General features: G+C 42.0%; 2 pseudogenes; one reads left to right on the forward strand and one right to left on the reverse strand.

Moving 5' to 3' along the window:
- Positions 1–392: 392 nt before the first annotated feature.
- Positions 393–3936, reverse strand: Envl-ps15 (MLV-related proviral Env polyprotein-like, pseudogene 15; annotated as a pseudogene).
- On the forward strand, positions 9876–10827 carry Or6c202f (olfactory receptor family 6 subfamily C member 202F; annotated as a pseudogene).

A 19885-nucleotide genomic window follows, 5' to 3' on the forward strand; every position in this document is an offset into this window, starting at 1 on the left:
CTCTTATTTTCATATTGAAAAGCTCTCTGGGAGGACTTTCCCTCGGGATGGAGACCCTCCAACTCAATGACCAGACCGAGGCCACAGGATGCAATCAGCAAGAGGATTTGGTTTATTGTCGGGATACACAGGCACCTGTGGGCGCTTCAGTCACTCGGGGGACTGGCACAACCCACGGAACCAAGGATGGGCTTTTTATAAGATTCTGGGGAGCAGAAGCAAGCATACACAAGCAGATGCATGGTTACAGGGATATAATTGGTGGATTCTAATGTGGCAAGGGTTCAGCCCGGGGGCAAGTTTCCTAGTTACCTTCTTGGAACATAACGGCTGACTCGGCCCCCCCACCAGGGTGTGGGACCTCTCCCGGGGCTTTTCTTATTGTCAGGCGCTCAACCGCAGTCGTCCTGTTGCCAGGCCTTCAACCATACACATCCTGCTTGGCAGCCGCTGTGTACTCAGTGTTCTATCCTTTCCCTGAACCAGTCATCTTAAGTACAGCCTTGCAAAATGGTGTTACTGCTGCTAAGCTGGGGTCTTTCATTCCCCCATTTTTTTTGCTAACTTTGAGTGAAATCTTTCACTCGACTTGGTCAAGAAATTTCTGTCTCTTGTTGTCTCAGCCTATGGTACTGCTGTGTCAGTACGAGGGTCTGAATGACTGAAAGTCTATCCCTCATGAACTGTACCAGCCTATTAAGGATGCAGGGTCCAAAAAGAAGAATTAGGAGAAGAATAAGTAGGGGTCCTATCAGGGTAGACAGGAGGGTAGCAAACCAAGGGGATCGGTTAAACCACCCCTCGAACCATCCCTGTTGGGAATCAAACAGTTTTTGTCTTTGGGCCAGGCGTTCTCGAAGCTTAGCCATATTATCTCTTACTATTTCAGTATGGTCTGCATAGAAACAGCACTCTTCTTTTAGAGCAGCACATAATCCACCCTCGCGGAGGAACAACATATCTAGCCCTCGTCTATTTTGGAGGACCACTTCAGACAACGATGTTAAGGACTTTTCTAATGTACTCACAGACTCTTCTATAGCTTTAACTGACGGAAATGACCAGTTTCTATGAGTGTAGTGGTCCCGGTCCCTATACCCGCGGCCACTCCCCACAAGGTGATTCTTCCTAGGAGTAAAGCTAAAGTCAGGGTGGCAGGCTTTCGTCAGAAACGAGTCTGTCTCTCGAAAAACGAGTATATATACTCGGATTCATGGTAGGTGACTTTGGGCCAAATTTCTACTAATATACAATAGTCAGAGGATTGGTTGAGGACTGTGGCTGAGATGCAGGGTGTTAGTCCGGTATTGCAGGCCCAGTATGTGCCTTTTGGGGCTGCCAGGAAGTAGTTCCCGATGGGAATCTTCTGAGTGGTGTTGCAGAGGGTCTGGTGTGTGTGGGGTACATTCCCCAAGTAGAGCCCTCGTCCCGAGACCTCGGGCAGAGTTAGTTTGTGGCTGGGGGTATTGGCACAACTGTCTGGGGCAGCAGTCAGGTTGGTATAATTTCCAAGGACTGCCACCCCTTCATAATAGGGCGGACCGGAAACGAGGCACAACCAGCACTCCTGAGTCCTAAAAGGGTCTGAATAGTTGAGAGCCAGATATGCACCAGCCACCAAATTGAATAATTGATCCCCGGTGCCTGGCGACAGGGAGATCAAAATGGTGGAGCCCCCCGTTGTGGAGAAGGGGCTTGTAGGTGTACTACCAGGGGCCTGGGTGACCTTAGGCAATGACGGGGGTTGGGCTTGTGCCGGGAGCGAGGGAGGCTTCTGATCTGGTAGAACTAGGTTGGGTCCAATGGGTCGAGTGGCCAGGGGAGAGACTTGTCTATTTAGAGAGAACAGACCCACCGGATCGGTCCCTGTGACGTATAAGCGCAGGCCCCAAGATTTAGGCCCGTCCCAGGTCGCTCTTCTACCTGAGTCGGTGAAGTGGAGGACGAGGGGATTGCATTTCGCGCCCCGTTTACACAAGGTGTAAGGAAGCCGACCGTCTCGTTTCAGCGTTATCAGGTCCCAAGATGAGGATGGCTTCCAATACGCATCCCCAGTAGTCTCACATCCCTACTGGGCACAGTACCCACTCCCCGGCCCTCTGCACTGCCGGCTCACTCTGTGTCTAGGGCAAACGTAGATCTCTTTGCTGTGGGAAGCCGGACTGCAACCATAGTAGGTGGTTGAGGGATGCCAATTATGGGTAGTGCCAGGCTCTCACTTGTAGTCTATCACATCACAAAGGTCAAAGTATAAGGGAGGGAAGGCATCGGCCAGCGTCCCCCTTTCAGAGGTAGCATTAGCCAGCTTTCCTGTCATGAGATTAGTGACTGTCCAGGTAATGTTATAAATGTGGTGGGGGCTTATTCCCCCACTGACTCTAGGCCACAAAAAGACTAGGAGGATCCACGTAGGAGTTTTAACTTTAAGGGGTTTGGAGTGCGCTGAACTTTCCATGTCTGGGGTGTAGTGTTGTGATTAGTCAATTCCTCAGACCAGACTGCCTTGACGTGTGATGCGTGGATCCAAGCCGAGACTCCTTCTACCTTTAGGGCGGTCGGGGTAGTCAGGAGGACCGTGTAGGGTCCTTTCCACCGTGGCTCGAGATTCTTGGTCTGGTGTCTGCGCACCCACACGGTGTCTCCAATCTGGAACGGGTGTGGCACCACCGGATGCTCAAGCTTGTCCTGGTAAGCAGTGGCCAAAGGTCTCCAGACGTCTCTCTGCACAATCTGTAGGGCTTGTAAATGGGCCCTCAGAGAAGGGCTGTCAGCAAAATCAGCAATGTTTGAATCAAAGAAATGGACAAATGGGGGTGGTGCTCCATACATTATTTCAAAAGGAGTTAGACCATGGGGGCCCGGGGTATTCCGGGCCCGATATAGAACTAGGGGAAGGAGGGCCACCCAATCCTTTGAGCCAGTTGCAAGCCTAAGTTTGGATAAAGTCTCCTTAATTGTTCTATTCATGCGTTCTACCTGACCTGAACTCTGGGGTCTATAGGCACAATGTAATTTCCAATCAATCCCCAGCAATTTGGCCACCAACTGACTTACTTGGGAGACGAAAGCGGGCCCATTGTCCGACCCCAACGCTTGAGGCATGCCATACCTGGGAAAGATTTCCTCGAGGAGCTTCTTGGTGACCATTTTTGCAGTCTCGTGCTTTGTGGGGAAGGCTTCGACCCATCCTGAGATGGTGTCTACAAACACTAGGAGATACTTGTATCCATACATACCTGGTTTAATTTCAGTAAAATCAATTTCCCAATGGATGCCGGGACGGTGTCCCCTAGGACGAACTCCTTGTCCAATCATGGTCCTTCCCGGGTTAACCTGTGCGCACGCTTTGCAACTCTCAGTCACCTTTTGTATCGCTTTGTCCCGATTCAAAAAAAAACACAGATTTATCTCTTCCCGATCTAGTAAGATTTTCATCTTCTTAAACCCCAAATGGGTTAATTTATGTAAAAAGGAGATCAATTCAAAAGTCATTTTTATTGGCATAACTGTCTTTCCTTTGTAGACCCACTGTTTTAGTTGAGGGTGGTAGATGGCCCCCATTTTTTCTAGGAGCTCTATGTCCTCATGGGCATAAACCCAACTGGTTTGTCCCACTGGTGGGGGCGTGGGTTGGTCTGGGCTATTTAAGGGCAAGATTTGTTTGCTCATGGCCACTTCTCGCGCCGTGGCATCGGCCAGCCGGTTTCCTCGTGCCTCTGGGTTGTGCCCTTTCTGGTGTCCTGGACAATATATAATACTCAGTCTTTTGGGCAAGAATAGGGCTTCTAAGAGGGCCAGAATTTTAGCCTTATTTTTAATATCTTTATCCTCAGATGTGAGCAGCCCCCGCCTCCAGTAGATCTCCCCGTGGATGTGTGCCATGGCAAAGGCATTATGGCTGTCTCTATATACATTTAGCCTCTTACCTTTTGCCATCTTGAGCACCTGAGTAAAGGCGATGGGTTCAGCACGTTGTGCGGAGGTACCAGCAGGCAGGGCTTTCGCCCAAATCACTTTGTCCTCCGTAGTGACCGCAGCTCCAGCCTTTCACTCTCCCTCCGCCAAAAAGTTGTTGCCATCCGTGTACCATGTGTGGTCAGCATTCTGAAGAGGCTGGTCCGATAGGTCCGGCCTGGTTCCATGTACTTCTGCGAGGATTTGTAAGCAGTCATGCTGTTCTGCCTCCTCTGGTAGAGGAAGCAAGGTGGCAGGATTGAGGGCGACTACGGGCCCAAACTGAACCCGTTCTGCATCCAGTAACAAGGCTTGGTAGTGGGTCATGCGGGAATTAGAGAGCCAGCGGTCTGGGGGCTGCTTTACCAAGGCCTCCACTGCGTGGGGTGCTAGGATGGTGAGTGGCTGTCCCAAAGTCAATTTTCCAGCGTCCTTGATCAGGACAGCAATAGCAGCCAGCATCCTTAGACACGGTGGCCAGCCGGAGGCCACAGGGTCCAATTTCTTAGACAGGTAGGCTACAGGGCGTTTCCAGGGTCCCATCCTTTGTGTTAGGACCCCTTTAGCATACCCCTGTTTCTCATCGATGAACAGTTCAAAAGGTTCCAAAACCGTATACCAACTATGTGTAGGGGGCAGTGTACTGAGCAAATTGTAAGGGTTTGGAACAGTCGGATGAATATCTTCTACCCTCTTGTTGACCTCTCTCAAGTCTTGTACTGGCCTATAATCTCCAGTGCCGGGTTTTTTAACAGGCAGAAGGGGCGTATTCCAAGGCGACCGGCAGGGGACTAGGATGCCTTGATCCAGAAGCCTCGTAATGTGAGGCCTTATACCTTGATAAGCTTCATGTGACAGGGGGTATTGTTTTATGGAGACTGGAGTTGTAGTGGCCTTTAACTGTATAATTAAGGGGGGCTGTTGGAGCGCCAACCCCATCCCACCAGTCTCTGCCCAAGCCAGTGGAAAATTCGTGACCCAAGTGTCTATTTCTAGGGATTGTGGCTTGTACTGTCCCGGTTCATATAGTCTATATTCATCCTCTAATTGTAGGGTTAGAACTTGAAGGGGAGTTCCGTGGGGGCCAGTTATTCGGGCCCCTCCTTCTTCAAAATGAATTTGTGCTTTTAGTTTGGTGAGCAGGTCACGGCCCAGCAGAGGGTACGGGCAGTCCGGAACATGTAAGAAGGAATGGGTCACCTTACCGGTAGCCAGCTGAACCAGGCGGTCCGTAGTCCATCGGTATTGTTTCTCACCAGTAGCTCTTGTACCCAGGCTGTCCGGTCGCTGAGTTGTCCTGAAGCTTGGGTGAGGACTGAATGCTGGGCTCCTGTGTCTACCAGGAAAGTAACGGGCTGCCCCCCAACTTTAAGCGTTACCCTGGGCTCGGGGGGGGGGGCTCCTGGCCCTGACCTCCCTAATCTTTATCTAGAGCCAAGAGGGAGGTTCGTGGTCGAGGCTTTCGGGGTCCGCCAGGCTTCTTGGGGCACTCTCTGGCCCAGTGTCCTTTCTCTTTGTAATAGGCACATTGATCTTTATCCAGCTTCAGCCCCTTTCGAGCTCTCCCCCTATCTCCCTTCCTTTCTTGGCCCTGAACTACGGCGGCCAAGATTCGACTCAATTTTTTGTTAAATCCTGTAACTTAGTCCTGATATCTGGAGCAGCCGGCCCGATGAAGGACATAGAGACACTCGTCACTTGTCCTGGGTCATCTGGGTCATAGGGAGTGTACATACGGTAGGCCTCCTTAAGTCTCTCTAGAAAGGCGGAGGGAGTTTCCCCTGCTTCCTGTAATACCTGTTTTACCTGAGCCAAATTAGTAGGGCGTCGTATAGCCCCTTGGAGACCCGCTAGAAGCAACTGGCGATAAAGGCGTAGGTGTCCCTTACCTTCAGCTGTATTAAAATCCCAGTTTGGTATCTTAAGTGGGAATGCAGCATCAATTTCATCAGGCAGCTGGGTGGGACGCCCATCATCTCCCAGAACATGTTTTCTGGCCTCTAGGAACACTCTTTGTTTTTCTTCTGAGGTTAAGAGGGCCTGTAAGAGCTGTTGGCAGTCATCCCAAGTAGGCTGGTGGGTAAGTAAAACAGATTCTATTAGGTTGGTGAGTGCCACCGGATCTTTGGAGAAAGAAGGGTTGTGTTGTTTCCAATTGTAAATGTCAGCTGCTGAAAACGGCCAGTATTGGGTCTGGCCACAGGTTCCCTGTCTAAGTGGGAAAGCCTGGGAGGTTGAATCTGGCATCACCTCTCGCTTATTGCGCAATCTCCCTGCGACAGGGGAGAAACCCTTATCAGACTGTGGCCCGGCAACTGATCTGGCCGGTGGCTCTGCCTCCTCCGTTTCAGCCGGGCCTGTAGGTAAACGATATGGGGGAGGAGGATCTTCAGAGAGAAGATCTATGAGAGGGGAGTTTGGGTCTGCCGGGAGGACAGGTTTCTTCTAAGGAAGATTAGGACACAGAGAAAACAAACAACACCAACAGTCAAACAAACAACAGACAGGCGTGCTGCACGGCTTTGGTACCAAACTGAAAGCAAAAAGTCAGATGGAGGTGGCAAAGGTCCGGGGCTCTCTGAAAGCCAAAAATACAGACAGAGGTGCCGTAAGTCCGGATCCTCCTCCTCTAACCAGAGTCCCAGATTGAGCCCCGAAAATTCGGGCCCCTAACACCCTTGGAACGTCTTCCAGGGCTGCGGGGCGAGAAGTCCGAGCTCGTCAGCTCCTTCTTCGTCCCGCCCAAATTCCAAACAACCTGGCTGAGCACTCACAGAACAGACAGAATAGGACAGAACGAGACAGAATCAGACAGACGCCGGCCGGCTTTACCTCCCAGTGGGTGGTCGGTGGTCCCTGGGTGGAGGATCTCCTTTCCCAGCCAATGCACCAAATTGAAAAGCTCTCAGGGAGAACTTTCCCTCGGGATGGAGACCCTCCAACTCAATGACCAGACCGAGGCCACAGGATGCAATCAGCAAGAGGATTTGGTTTATTGTCGGGATACACAGGCACCTGTGGGCGCTTCAGTCACTCGGGGGACTGGCGCACCCCACGGAACCAAGGATGGGCTTTTTATAGGATTCTGGGGAGCAGAAGCAAGCATACAGAAGCAGATGCATGGTTACAGGGATATAATTGTTGGATTCTAATGTGGCAAGGGTTTAGCCCGGGGGCAAGTTTCCTAGTTACCTTCTTGGAACATAACGGCTGACTCGGCCCCCCCACCAGGGTGTGGGACCTCTCCCGGGGCTTTTCTCATTGTCAGGCGCTCAACCGCAGTCGTCCTGTTGCCAGGCCTTCAACCATACACATCCTGCTTGGCAGCCGCTGTGTACTCAGTGTTCTAACCTTTCCCTGAACCAGTCATCTTAAGTACAGCCTTGCAAAATGGTGTTACTGCTGCTAAACTGGGGTCTTTCAATATACAACTAAACTATTCATTGAAGAAACAAAGATGGAAAATAGAAGGGAAAACCTGTAGATAATGGTGGTCAAATCATTAGATGGAAACTGAGAAGCTGACTATTCCATGATATAATTTTATGAAAACCTCTTAAACCAGAACTTATATCTTGTAAAGCAAACAAACATACACACACACACACACACACACACACACACACACAGCCATGGTGGTACACACCATTAATCCCACCACTTGGGAGACAAAAACAGGCAGACAAATCTCTATGATTTCAAGGCCAGCCCAATCTATATAGTGAGTTCCAGGCCAAAGACGTCTAGATAATAAGACACTGCATGAAAAAAAAATCTTGAAAAAAGGTAAATTTAACATATTTGTACTGTGGCAATTTGAATGTCATTACTGCAACACAGCCATAATATAAATTCAGAGGAAAGTAATGTAAAGCTCATAAAGAACATTCTGGTACAAAAAGGTTCTAAACAAATGTAGCTTTATCTATTGAGGGTACATTTTTAGAATTCTGAAACTATAAAAACACACTTTGCGGATATTTTAACAGTCTTAAAAGAGATGCATAACAACATACAGAAAATTATTATTTTAAAGTTTAGCATATGTTCATGTTATTTTTAAAATAGGTGAAACTTTGAAATTATAATGGTTTACAAAGTGGAGAGAGTTTTTAACTTTTAACACAAATGTGGTCTGGTAAGTTAAATGGTCCTTATTGAATATATGGAGGTACAAAAGTATTTGCAATATATAAATACGTAAATAATGTGAAAATCATATATTAAGGTATGTGAATTCCTTGACTTACATCTTGAATATATTACTGACAGCAGTCTCAAGAAAGCTAAAATTTTCAGTAACAAAGTTATAATGACAGCTAATGCAAGGAGGAGATGATATTTAGCATTTTGAACAGCATGTAAAAAAGGAATGACTTTATTCACTAGTATCTCTCGTTTCAAATACAAGAAAATATCAAGATCAAACTTAAGACATACAAAAATTTTAAAAGTCAAAATCAGTGACAGGAGCTGAGTTAATAGCTCAGTAAATAAAATGTTTGCCAACATAAGGACCTGAGTTCATTTCCCCAGCAACTGCATAAAAAGCCGGTGCTGTGGTGCACACCTGTGCACCTCATTCATAGGAAGATCCATGGCATTCACTGGCTAGCTAGCTTTGCCAAATCAGCAAACCCCAGGTTTAGTGAGAGATTTTGTCTCAGAAAGTAACATGGAAAGCAGTAGAGGAGGATACCTGATGTGAACCTCTAGACTCAAGATGCACGCATATGCACATATACATACATGAACACCTCTAATACACACATACATGCAAATATCATACACCAATACAAAACAGTTTGTCAGTGACAAAACTGTATACAGATGAAGCCCAAAAAAGAAGGTATTGCCCCTTTCAGTGTATAAACCAGTGGTGTGGGTATGTATATACTGATAAAGTGTTCCTTACACATGGATTACCAATCTATGACTGTGTCAGTTTGGGTTGCAATCTGAGCTTAGAGAAAGGAACAGTCCACGATGTCAACAAGCTTTCTTTCTCAGAGAAAGTGCTGAAGTAGAATAGCCTGACACTGAAGGACAGATACACAGTGCAGACAATGGAGTTTCAGGCAACTCTTGGTAACGTGGCATTCAACCCAAACATCGGAATATGTAGTCATTCCCAGTCGGTACACAGGAAGCATGTGTACTATTTTTAACTTGATTTTGAACTTGGTGGTATTAATACATCATTAAATATTTCTCATACTCAACACACTGAAAGAATAAAGGATATATGTTTTATTTTCTCAGCTTGGATAAACATTTTCACATGTAGTCAATTGTATATCCCAGTAAACAGTGTGTATGAATTGCACACTAACAGAGAAATATAAAAATAGTGATGCTATAAAGCAACATATAAATTTCAACTTAAAAGAGAAAACATGCTTCATAAATGCATGCTTAATCATCATGACAAAATGTAAAGTTATAGCAAAAGCAAGAGAACTTGTTCGTTGAATCCACATGAGTTGTTACATGTTTATATTTTATCAAGGACCAAATATTCTAGGAAAGAAATTTGAATGTGCACCTTTCAAATACAAGAGAAATCTTAGACTACAAAGACAATAATTTTATTGAATCAGAACACACTGTGATTCAAATCTAATACAACAAGAAAACCTAATTAGATAAAGATTACAAGTATAACAATGAAGAATATAAATGTAATAAATTTGGGTTGATCTTTAAGATATATCACAAACTATGTAGCCAATCAACTAAAGTAAATTATTGAGTAGCTAAACACTCAAGAATATCAACAGTATCAGCTTTCATTTGCAGAAGAAACTACACAGGAATAAGTTCACTATAACAGTCACAGTTCACTGCTCTCTGGCCCTGCATCTTTTCAAAGAAGACATGTCTACATTTCATGTGAGGATTGAATAATTCAGTAGTTAGTGATGAAGAACAACACGATAACCATCTTCATTGTTGGGACTAACAGATGATCCTCAACTTCAGATTCCAATATTTATGTTTCTATTTTTTGCCTACACACTCAGCATAGCTGGGAATCTGACAATCATAGCCCTCACTATATTGGACTCCCACATTAAAATGCCCATGTACTTTTTTCTACAAAATTTCTCCATATTAGAAATTTCTTTTACATCTGCTTGTATCCCTCGATATTTATATAATATAGCAACAGGAGACAGGTCAATCACTTATGATATTTGTGTCATTCAAGTGTTCTTTACTGATGTTTTTGGAGTAACTGAATTTTTTCTTCTGGCCATAATGTCCTATGATAGTTATGTGGCCATCTGCGAACCCCTGCATTATGTAATCATCATGAACAGTAAGGTGTGTCAGACACTCGTTCTCTGCTGCTTGATGGCTGGCTTGCTCATTATACTCCCACCACTTACTCTGTTCCTAAACTTGAGATTCTATGACTCAAATGTTATTGATTATTTCTTCTGTGATGCATTTCCTATCTTGAAGGTTTCATGCCCAGATACTTGGCTCATAGAGCAACTGGTGATTGATTGTGCAGTGCTGACCTTCATTCTGACCCTTGTGTGTGTTACTCTGTCCTACGTACATATTGTCAAGACCATTCTAAGATTCCCCTGGGCCAAGCAAAGGAAAAAGGCCTTTTCCACCTGTTCTTCTCACATGATTGTAGTTTCCATCACCTATGGAAGTTGTATTTTCATTTACATCAACCCTTTGGCAAATGATTCGGTGACTATCAATAAAGGAGTAACAGTTCTGATGACATCAATTGCTCCCATGTTGAATCCATTCATTTATACTCTAAGAAATAAGCAAGTTACTCAAGCCTTCAGTGATTCCTTCAAAAAGATTGTCATGATCTCAATGAAGAAAAAGACTGATCAAATATAGAAATAAAATATTAATTAAACAGAAGCCAGTAAGCTCCATATGTGTTTTTGTCTTCTGTGGGTGACTTTCACAAAAATTTATGATAAAGGACCAAAAGAACATATGTGATATAAAAACAGAGGTTGAGAGAACATTTTGAGGGAGACTTAAGTGAGAATAGGGAGCTAAGGGAGAGAAGATCATGAGAAGAGACTTAACTATAACTAATGATGTATAAAAAACATAAAAACCCACAACTTTATAAACAAACTAAAAATATTTTAAATGCTTTTGAACAGAAACAATCTGACTGGGTAGATTATAGCGTTCCCAGAAGCTATTGGGTTATGAAATTAAAATCCCAGTGCCAAGTATGGGCTACCTACCTCTCTTCTTACATCTACCTACATTGTCTTCATTATGGAAGCCCCTAAGACTTCCAAAATAATACAAGCTATTGACCCTGCTCTTGGCTACCCGTCATAACTAGATGACATAATCTCATGGTTCAAGACATCCCACACTTCACTTATAAGACATGGATTATATCAACATGAAACTGAGCTAGAAGATTCTTTCCTAATGGTTATCTTTTGTTGTAGCTGAAGATGCTATGCAGGGTACTGGGAGAGGGGATACCTATCAATTTCTTATCCAAATAGGACATCATACTATACTAATATTAACATACTATGTGAGACGTACTTGTTTACTCAGCAGAGATATGTATGCTAAAGGGATAACCAATCACTATATAGTTGCATTTAAGATCCTCTCTACTGCAAGAAATGCGTGTCTGATAATGTAGATATGGTAAGTTAATGGATAGAGTGGCCATACACCCTAGGTGGGAAACATGCTACTGTCATGTAGCTAAATGGCCATGTCAAAATGGCTTCCACATATTTGTATTTATTTTCATAAATTAGTGCTGTCTTCAATGCTAGCCAGAGTAGCTTTTTTTAAAGGGGTCAAAAATTCATACTTGGTAAAAGTCCCGGGAATAAGTGTTTGTTGAGTGGTCAGCATTTAAGACATTTACTCCCACCACTTGAGGATCAAAAAACATCAAGGGAAGAGGAAGAGAATAAAATGAGGGTAGAGAATATAGAAGGGTGCTGGAAAATGCTACCTTTTAACGTGACATAGTAGTTACACTCATGAACTCACAGCAGCTGTGTTCATGTGCAGAACAACAGAGATCACTAACATTCCATCATGGATGAGGAAGAACATATGAAGACACATACCTATTGAGGAGTTTTCAATAGTTACAGGTGCGGCAAACTGAATCCAAGAGCACATCAAAACAATCATCCACCATGATCAAGTAGGCTTCATCCCAGGCATGCAGGGATGGTTTAATACACAGAAAACCATCAACATGATCCATTATATAAACAAACTGAAAGAACAAAACCACATGATCATTTCATTAGATGCTGAGAAAGCATTTGACAAAATTCAACACCCCTTCATGATAAAAGTATTGGAAAGAATAGGAATTCAAGGCCCATAACTAAACATAGTAAAAGCCATATACAGCAAACCAGTTGCTAACATTAAACTAAATGGAGAGAAACTTGAAGCAATCCCACTAAAATCAGGGACTAGACAATGTTGCCCACTCTCTCCGTACTTATTCAATATAGTTCTTGAAGTTCTAGCCAGAGCAATCAGACAACAAAAGGAGGTCAAGGGGATACAGATCGGAAAAGAAGGAGTCAAAATATCACTATTTGCAGATGATATGATAGTATATTTAATTGATCCCAAAAGTTACACCAGAGAACTACTAAAGCTGACAGACAACCTCAGCAAAGTGGCTGGGTATAAAATTAACTCAAATAAATCAGTAGCCTTAATCTACACAAAAGAGAAACAAGCCGAGGAAGAAATTAGGGAAATGATACCCTTCATAATAGACCCAAATAATATAAAGTACCTCGGTGTGACTTTAACCAAGCAAGTAAAAGATCTGTACAATAAGAACTTCAAGATTCTGAAGAAAGAAATTGAAAAAGACCTCAGAGATGGAACGATCTCCCATGCTCATGGATTGGCAGGATTAACATAGTAAAAATGGCCATTTTACCAAAAGTGATCTACAGATTCAATGCAATACCCATCAAAATACCAATCCACGTCTTCAACGAGTAAGACAGAACAATTTGCAAATTCATCTGGAATAACAAAAAACCCAGAATAGCTAAAAGTATCCTCAACAATAAAAGGACTTCAGGGGGAATCACTATTCCTGAACTCAAGCAGTACTACAAAGCAATAGTGATTAAAAACCGCATGGTATTGGTACAGAGACAGACAGATAGACCAATGGAACAGAATTGAAGACCCAGAAATGAACCCACACACCTATGGGCACTTGATTTTGGACAAAAGAGCCAAAACCATCCAATGGAAAAAAGATAGCACTTTCAGCAAATGGTGCTGGTTCAACTGGAGGTCAACATGTAGAAGAATGCAGATCGATCCATGCTTATCACCCTGTACAAAGCTTAAGTCCAAGTGGATCAAGGACGTCCACATCAAACTAGATACACTCAAACTAATAGAAGAAAAACTAGGGCAGCATCTTGAACACATGGGCACTGGAAAAAATTTTCTGAACAAAACAACAATGGCTTATGCTCTAAGATCAAGAATCGACAAATGGGATCTCTTAAAATTGCAAAGCTTCTGTAAGGCAAAGGACACTGTGGTTAGGACAAAACGGCAACCAACAGATTGGGAAAAGATCTTTACCAGTCCTATAACAGATAGGGGCCTTATATCCAAAATATACAAAGAACTCAAGAAGTTAGACCGCAGGGAGACAAATTACCCTATTAACAAATGGGGTTCAGAGCTAAAGAAAGAATTCACAGCTGAGGAATGCCGAATGGCTGAGAAACACCTAAAGAAATGTTCAACATCTTTAGTCATCAGGGAAATGCAAATCAAAACAACCCTGAGAATTCACCTCACACCAGTGAGAATGGCTAAGATCAAAAACTCAGGGGACCGCAAAGTCTGGTGAGGATGTGGAGAAAGAGGAACACTCCTCCATTGTTGGTGGGATTGCAGACTGGTACAACCATTCTGGAAATCAGTCTGGAGGTTCCTCAGAAAATTGGACATTGAACTGACTGAGGATCCAGCTATACCTCTCTTGGGCATATATCCACGAGATGCCCCAACATATAAAAAAGACATGTGCTCCACTATGTTCATAGCAACCTTATTTATAATAGCCAGAAGCTGGAAAGAACCCAGATGCCCTTCAACAGAGGAATGGATACAGAAAATGTGGTACATCTACACAATGCAATATTACTCAGCTATCAAAAACAATGACTGTATGAAACTCATTGGCAAATGGTTGGAACTGGAAAATATCATCCTGAGTGAGGTAACCCAATCACAGAGAAACACACATGGTATGCACTCATTGATAAGTGGCTATTAGCCCAAATGCTTGAATTACCCTAGATGCCTAGAACAAATGAAACTCAAGACGGATGATCAAAATGTGAATGCTTCACTCCTTCTTTAAAAGGGGAACAAGAATACCCTTGGTAGGGAATAGAGAGGCAAAGATCAAAACAGACACAGAAGGAACACCCATCCAGAGCCTGCCCCACATGTGGCCTATACATATATAGCCACGAATTAGACAAGATGGATGAAGCAAATAAATGCAGGCAGACAGGAACCACATGTAGATCTCTCCTGAGAAACACAGCAAGAATACAACAAATACAGAGGCGAATGCCAGCAGCAATCCACTGAACTGAGAACGGGACCCCCGTTGAAGGAATCAGAGAAAGAGCTGGAAGAGCTTGAAGGGGCTTGAGACCACTTATGAACAACAATGCCAAGCAACCAGAGCTTCCAGGGACTAAGCCACTACCTAAAGACTATACATGGACTGACCCTGGACTCTGACCTCATAGGTAGCAATGAGTATCCTAGTAAGATCACCAGTGGAAGGGGAAGCCCTTGGTCCTGCTAAGACTGAACCCCCAGTAAACGTAATTGTTGTGGGGAGGGCGGTATTGGAGGGAGGATGGGGAGGGGAACACCCATAGCGAAGGGGAGGGGGATGGATTAGGGGGATGTTTAACCAGAAAACGAGAAAGGGAATAATACTCGTATTATAAATAAGAAATACTCAAGTTAATTTTAAAAAATGAAACAGGTAGAGATTGTTACAAGATTTACGAAGGATTGATGAGGTTTTAGAACTTGTGAGAGCATTACAGCTTGTTTGCTTACTCCAACTGCCATTTCAAAATAGATTTAGAGGTTTGATTTTACACAATTTGTTTATGTCCTGGTGATTGTGAGTTTTCATTTCGTGAGCTTGCTTATAATTTTAGAGAGCCCATAAAGTGATATCATTAAAATTTTTAGAAAAGATTGGCTAATAGCCTTATATTATGTAATTTTGTCACTTCTTCAATGCAAGTTAGAACTTATGAATCTTTCAGTGTATATGGAAATTTTTACTACAAACCTTTGCTCTCAAAATGAGCTTTAATATCTAGAGAGTAGCTATTACTCCAGAAAAGTTTCAATATTCATTTTTAATATTTAAATCTAATTTTAAGATTCTAAAGTTATGTTAATTGGCTAAGTACCTCACCTTACCAGAAGACTTAGGCCTTTGTTTGTTATCCTCATTGGAGATAAAGCTTTTGCCGTATTAGTACAAAATTGTAGGCTAGAGTCATGGAAGTATTTAAAAAGAAACCTGGTGAAACATACCTTATTCCAAACAGCAATTAAATTGGTTATTACAAAATACTGATATTTCACCTATCACATATACAAATTTTCAGGCAAAATTGATAATTTTACTCTTTGCATGCTTTTCTATTTACTGTAAATTTGTGCATGCAACCCATAGAAAATGCACTTACTGTATTTATAGGTGGTTCATCTAATGAAAAGGCTACATGTATAATTGGATCACTTGTTTATTCTTTTGAGTTTCCCCTGCTTCAGCACAGATTATTAAATTATGTCCTGTCGCCACTGTTTTTAAAATTTAGAAAAAATCAAGCTTTCAATTCATATACTGATAGCCAATGTGTGGCTCATGGTTTACAGTTGATTAAAAAATGTTCTTTGTTTAGATACTACTAGCCCTCAAACTTTACAATTACTTAATGCTTTATTAGAGGCAGGTTTTCTACTTGAAATCAGTGAGTGATGATTTCAGTGTAAATGTCTGACAACTCACTGTCCTTTCAGTGCCCTGGCTCAGACAACTAAACAAAACCATAGACCCAGCTCTTTAAAAATGGTAATGGAGTTGATAACACACCCTCAGGAATATCATTCCCTGTTCACCAAACTAACAAGAATGAATAATCCTCAGTGTGTGACAACAAACTTCAGTTAATGAAAGCCTCTGTCTTTCTTCTTGCCAAAATAGAAAAACTGAACACCTGCATATTTATAAGCAATTTCTAATAAACGATTCCACTAAATATTGGGGATTTCATTATCAAGGCAATGAAGCTTACTAAAATTTCTCTAATAAATAAGGTTGAAATTTTGAATAGGGCACATTCTACATGCTGTCCCTCCATTTAGGACGTACCTCAACTGAAAATTAGGACTCACTTTGCTTACATTGTTTACAACATGTTCCAAGATTCAACCCCTTTTGAAGCAGAGTAGAGGGAACCTGTGAAAATTGCCAAATATATTAAAAAATTTTTGAAAAGTAAAAACATACATATTTATCTTCACACAGAGATGATAGGTTAGTTCAGTACTCCCCTCTCACCATTATACAGTTCATCTAAAGAAACCTATGTAGAAAAATGCTGAAGCCAAGTTATGTCACAAATCATATGGACCTAAGTGATATTTATTGAACTTTTCACTTACATACAAAAGAATATATCTTGTTCTCAGCAGTTAATAGAACTTTTCCCAAAATTGATTACTGCTGGGAGCCTGACTAGCAACAGTTTTTTGAGAAAGACAGTGATAGGGGTATGGATTTAGCAGAGAAGCCAAAATTTGTTTATATTTGGCCATCCTTCTATCTATATAGAAGTTCTATAACACTTTTCTATTCTAATGCCAGAAGTCCCTGGTTTCTGGTAGGTAACATCTTCTGTTCAGGAGTGGGATATTAGTAAAGTAATTAGCTCTATAGTCTTTCATTGGGAGCCCCTCTCTGATCTGGGAAGAGGCTTGGAGTTAGTTACCTCCTTCTGTGCCAAGTACAGCAAATTATGCTCACAAGAAAGCCTCTATTCATTTTACATACACATATACATACATACATACATACATACATACATACATACACACACACACATACACACACATTCCTAACAACAAACGTACACAAACACAAACTCACACATTTTCCTTGGGCCCAACCACTTGTCTCATGAGTTCCACAAGTGTTATGCATACTTATATATACACTCCTATTCTTACATATACATGCATACATACATACATACATACATACATACATACATACATACATACATACATACGGTGAATGGATCAAAATATCCCATGAGCAAGTGCCAATAAGCAAATGCCAATACAGAGAAAACTTATTCATTCTGGATGAAAAGTAAGCTCCAGTCATTATTGCCCGGGGTTGGGGAGAGAAGCATCTCCCTTTTTATTGTTGAAAGTAAGGAATCCACATCTCTGTATTGGTAAAAAAATTCTCATTCTTCTTGTCATTTTTACTTCTTAGAATTTCTTGGGATAATAGATCACATAGGTTTTTAAGCATACTTGCATTTCAAATGTTTATAGCAAGTTTAAGACACTAATTCAAATCATTTATTGAAAAAGGTATCAAAGCAGAAATGTTTACACATGTTTCCATTAGGACCAGTATGTAACTAAACATTTATTATCTATCTTCTGGGCATCAAGTTCATTATAAGTTTAAAGTAACATTTTTATGTTACAAGCTAGCACAGTTTTGTCAAAAGGCCAATTATCTTTCTTGTGTATTAGTTTGAAGTTTTGTATAGATAAACAAGTCATTATTTTATTTTCTGTTCTTTCACCTACAATAAACTGTCTATTCCCAGTTCATGACTTTTAGTTACTAGATAGTAGTCTCACAGATAATCTAGTAGGAATGTTGTCCCTGAGTGTGAATTTGTTCCAAGCCTATTTTCTTATCCTAGTGAGATTAGCCTATGACATCTGAAGGTTTATTGAACTCTAATCACAGCTTTCATAATATAGACTGCTCAAAATTACTTATATAAGTTGAAAAATTCTATAGAATCATTATTAGGACTCATTAAATCATCAAGCATTAGAACATGAAAGTACATATTCATTGATATGTAGAGAATCTGCTCAATCGTGTCAAATAATTTTCGTAAATCAATAGATTATGTAATAGTGACAGGAAAGCCAAATCAACAAGAATCAATCCTGAGATGAGAGATTTGCAGGTTACATAATCAGAGTTTACCTATCACAGCCATTCAACATGGTAGGCCATCTACAGCAATTCATTTGTTTTTTCTTAGTATTTTCTAAATGATGCTTTCTGGCAGGTTACATATTTGGACATGCAGAAAAAAAACCTAAAGAGAGAGAAGCTCAACGAATTTAACTAAAATCACTTTCTGTTTATTTAATGATGTTCAACCTACACATAATTGGTAAAGGCAAGTAACATAATTACTCAAAAGTACACAGATAGTTAGGTTTGAGAGGATGGCTGCTGCTGACTTGTTTTTTATTTGAAATTTTTATTAATTTATTTACTCAATTTACATCCAAATAGTGGCCCCCTCCCTTCTCTCCTCCCAGACCCACTTTCCCCCCATTACCCTCTCTACATTTCCTCAGAGAAGAGGAATCCCACCTTTGGCATGACCTGGCCCTGGGACATCAAACAAGGTTAAGCATATCCTCTCCTGCTTAGGCCCTCCCAGTCAGTACAGCCAGATTAGGGAATCCAATGGCAGGCAACAAAGTCAGAGACAGAGACAGCTCCTGCTACAATTGTTAGGGTTACCACAGGAAGATATTGCTGCACAACTGTTACAAGTGTGTAGGTGGGCAAATTCCATCTCCAATATGCTCTTGTTGGTAGTTCTGTTTTTGTGAAGCTTCATGGAAAACTGAGTCTGAAGGTCTTCTTGTGTTGCCCCTGACCCTTCTGGCTGGCTCAATCAGATGCCCCACACTTCCACATGACTCCCAGGGCTCCACATTCTGAGCAGTATAAGATGGAGTCTCAGAGTTCTTCTGATTTGCACTTCCCTAATGATTAAGGACATTGAACGTTTCTTTATGTGCTTCTCAGCCATTAGATACCCCTTAGTTGAGAATTCCCTATTTATCTTTGTACACTAGTTTTTATTAAATGATTTATTTATTTACATTCCAGTTATTGCCTCTATTCCCAGTTTCCTCTTCATGAATTCTTCAACTCATCCCCTACCCCTTTGCTTCTTAAGGGGTGCTCTCCCAACTCACCCCCACATCACCCCTGCCAGCATGCTCTTCCCTGGGGCATAGACAGTTAGGTGCATCCTCTTTCTCTGAGGCAAGACAATGCAGTCCTCTGCTATATATGTGCTAGGGGCAATGCACCAGCCCATGTATGCTCTTCGGTTGGTCGATTAGCCTCTGAATACTCTGTGGGAACTGAATTAATTGATACTGTTATTTATCTTATGCAGCTGCAATCTCCTTCAGTTCCTTCAATCCTTGCCCTAACTCTTTTTCCATATGGGTTCCTGACCTCAGTCCAGTGGTTGGCTAAAAGTATTTGAATCTGGATCAGTCAGTTGCTGTCTGCGAGCAAAACATGACCATTTTAATTAATTAATTAATTAATTAATTAATCAACATCTTTCTTTGCTTTTGGATTGTTGATGTTTATTTAATTGAGCTCTTTATGTATTTTGGATTTTTGCCCTCTGGCATATATAGGGTAGGTGAAAGTCTTTTCCTAATGTGCATTCTGCACTATTGTCCAGTTGACACTGTCCTTAGGCTTAAAGAAGTACTTCAGGTTCATGCAGTCGCATTAATTAATCATTGAACTTAGTGACTG

Source organism: Rattus norvegicus, chromosome 7 (genome assembly GCF_036323735.1).
Source record: "Rattus norvegicus strain BN/NHsdMcwi chromosome 7, GRCr8, whole genome shotgun sequence".
NCBI lineage: Eukaryota > Metazoa > Chordata > Mammalia > Rodentia > Muridae > Rattus > Rattus norvegicus.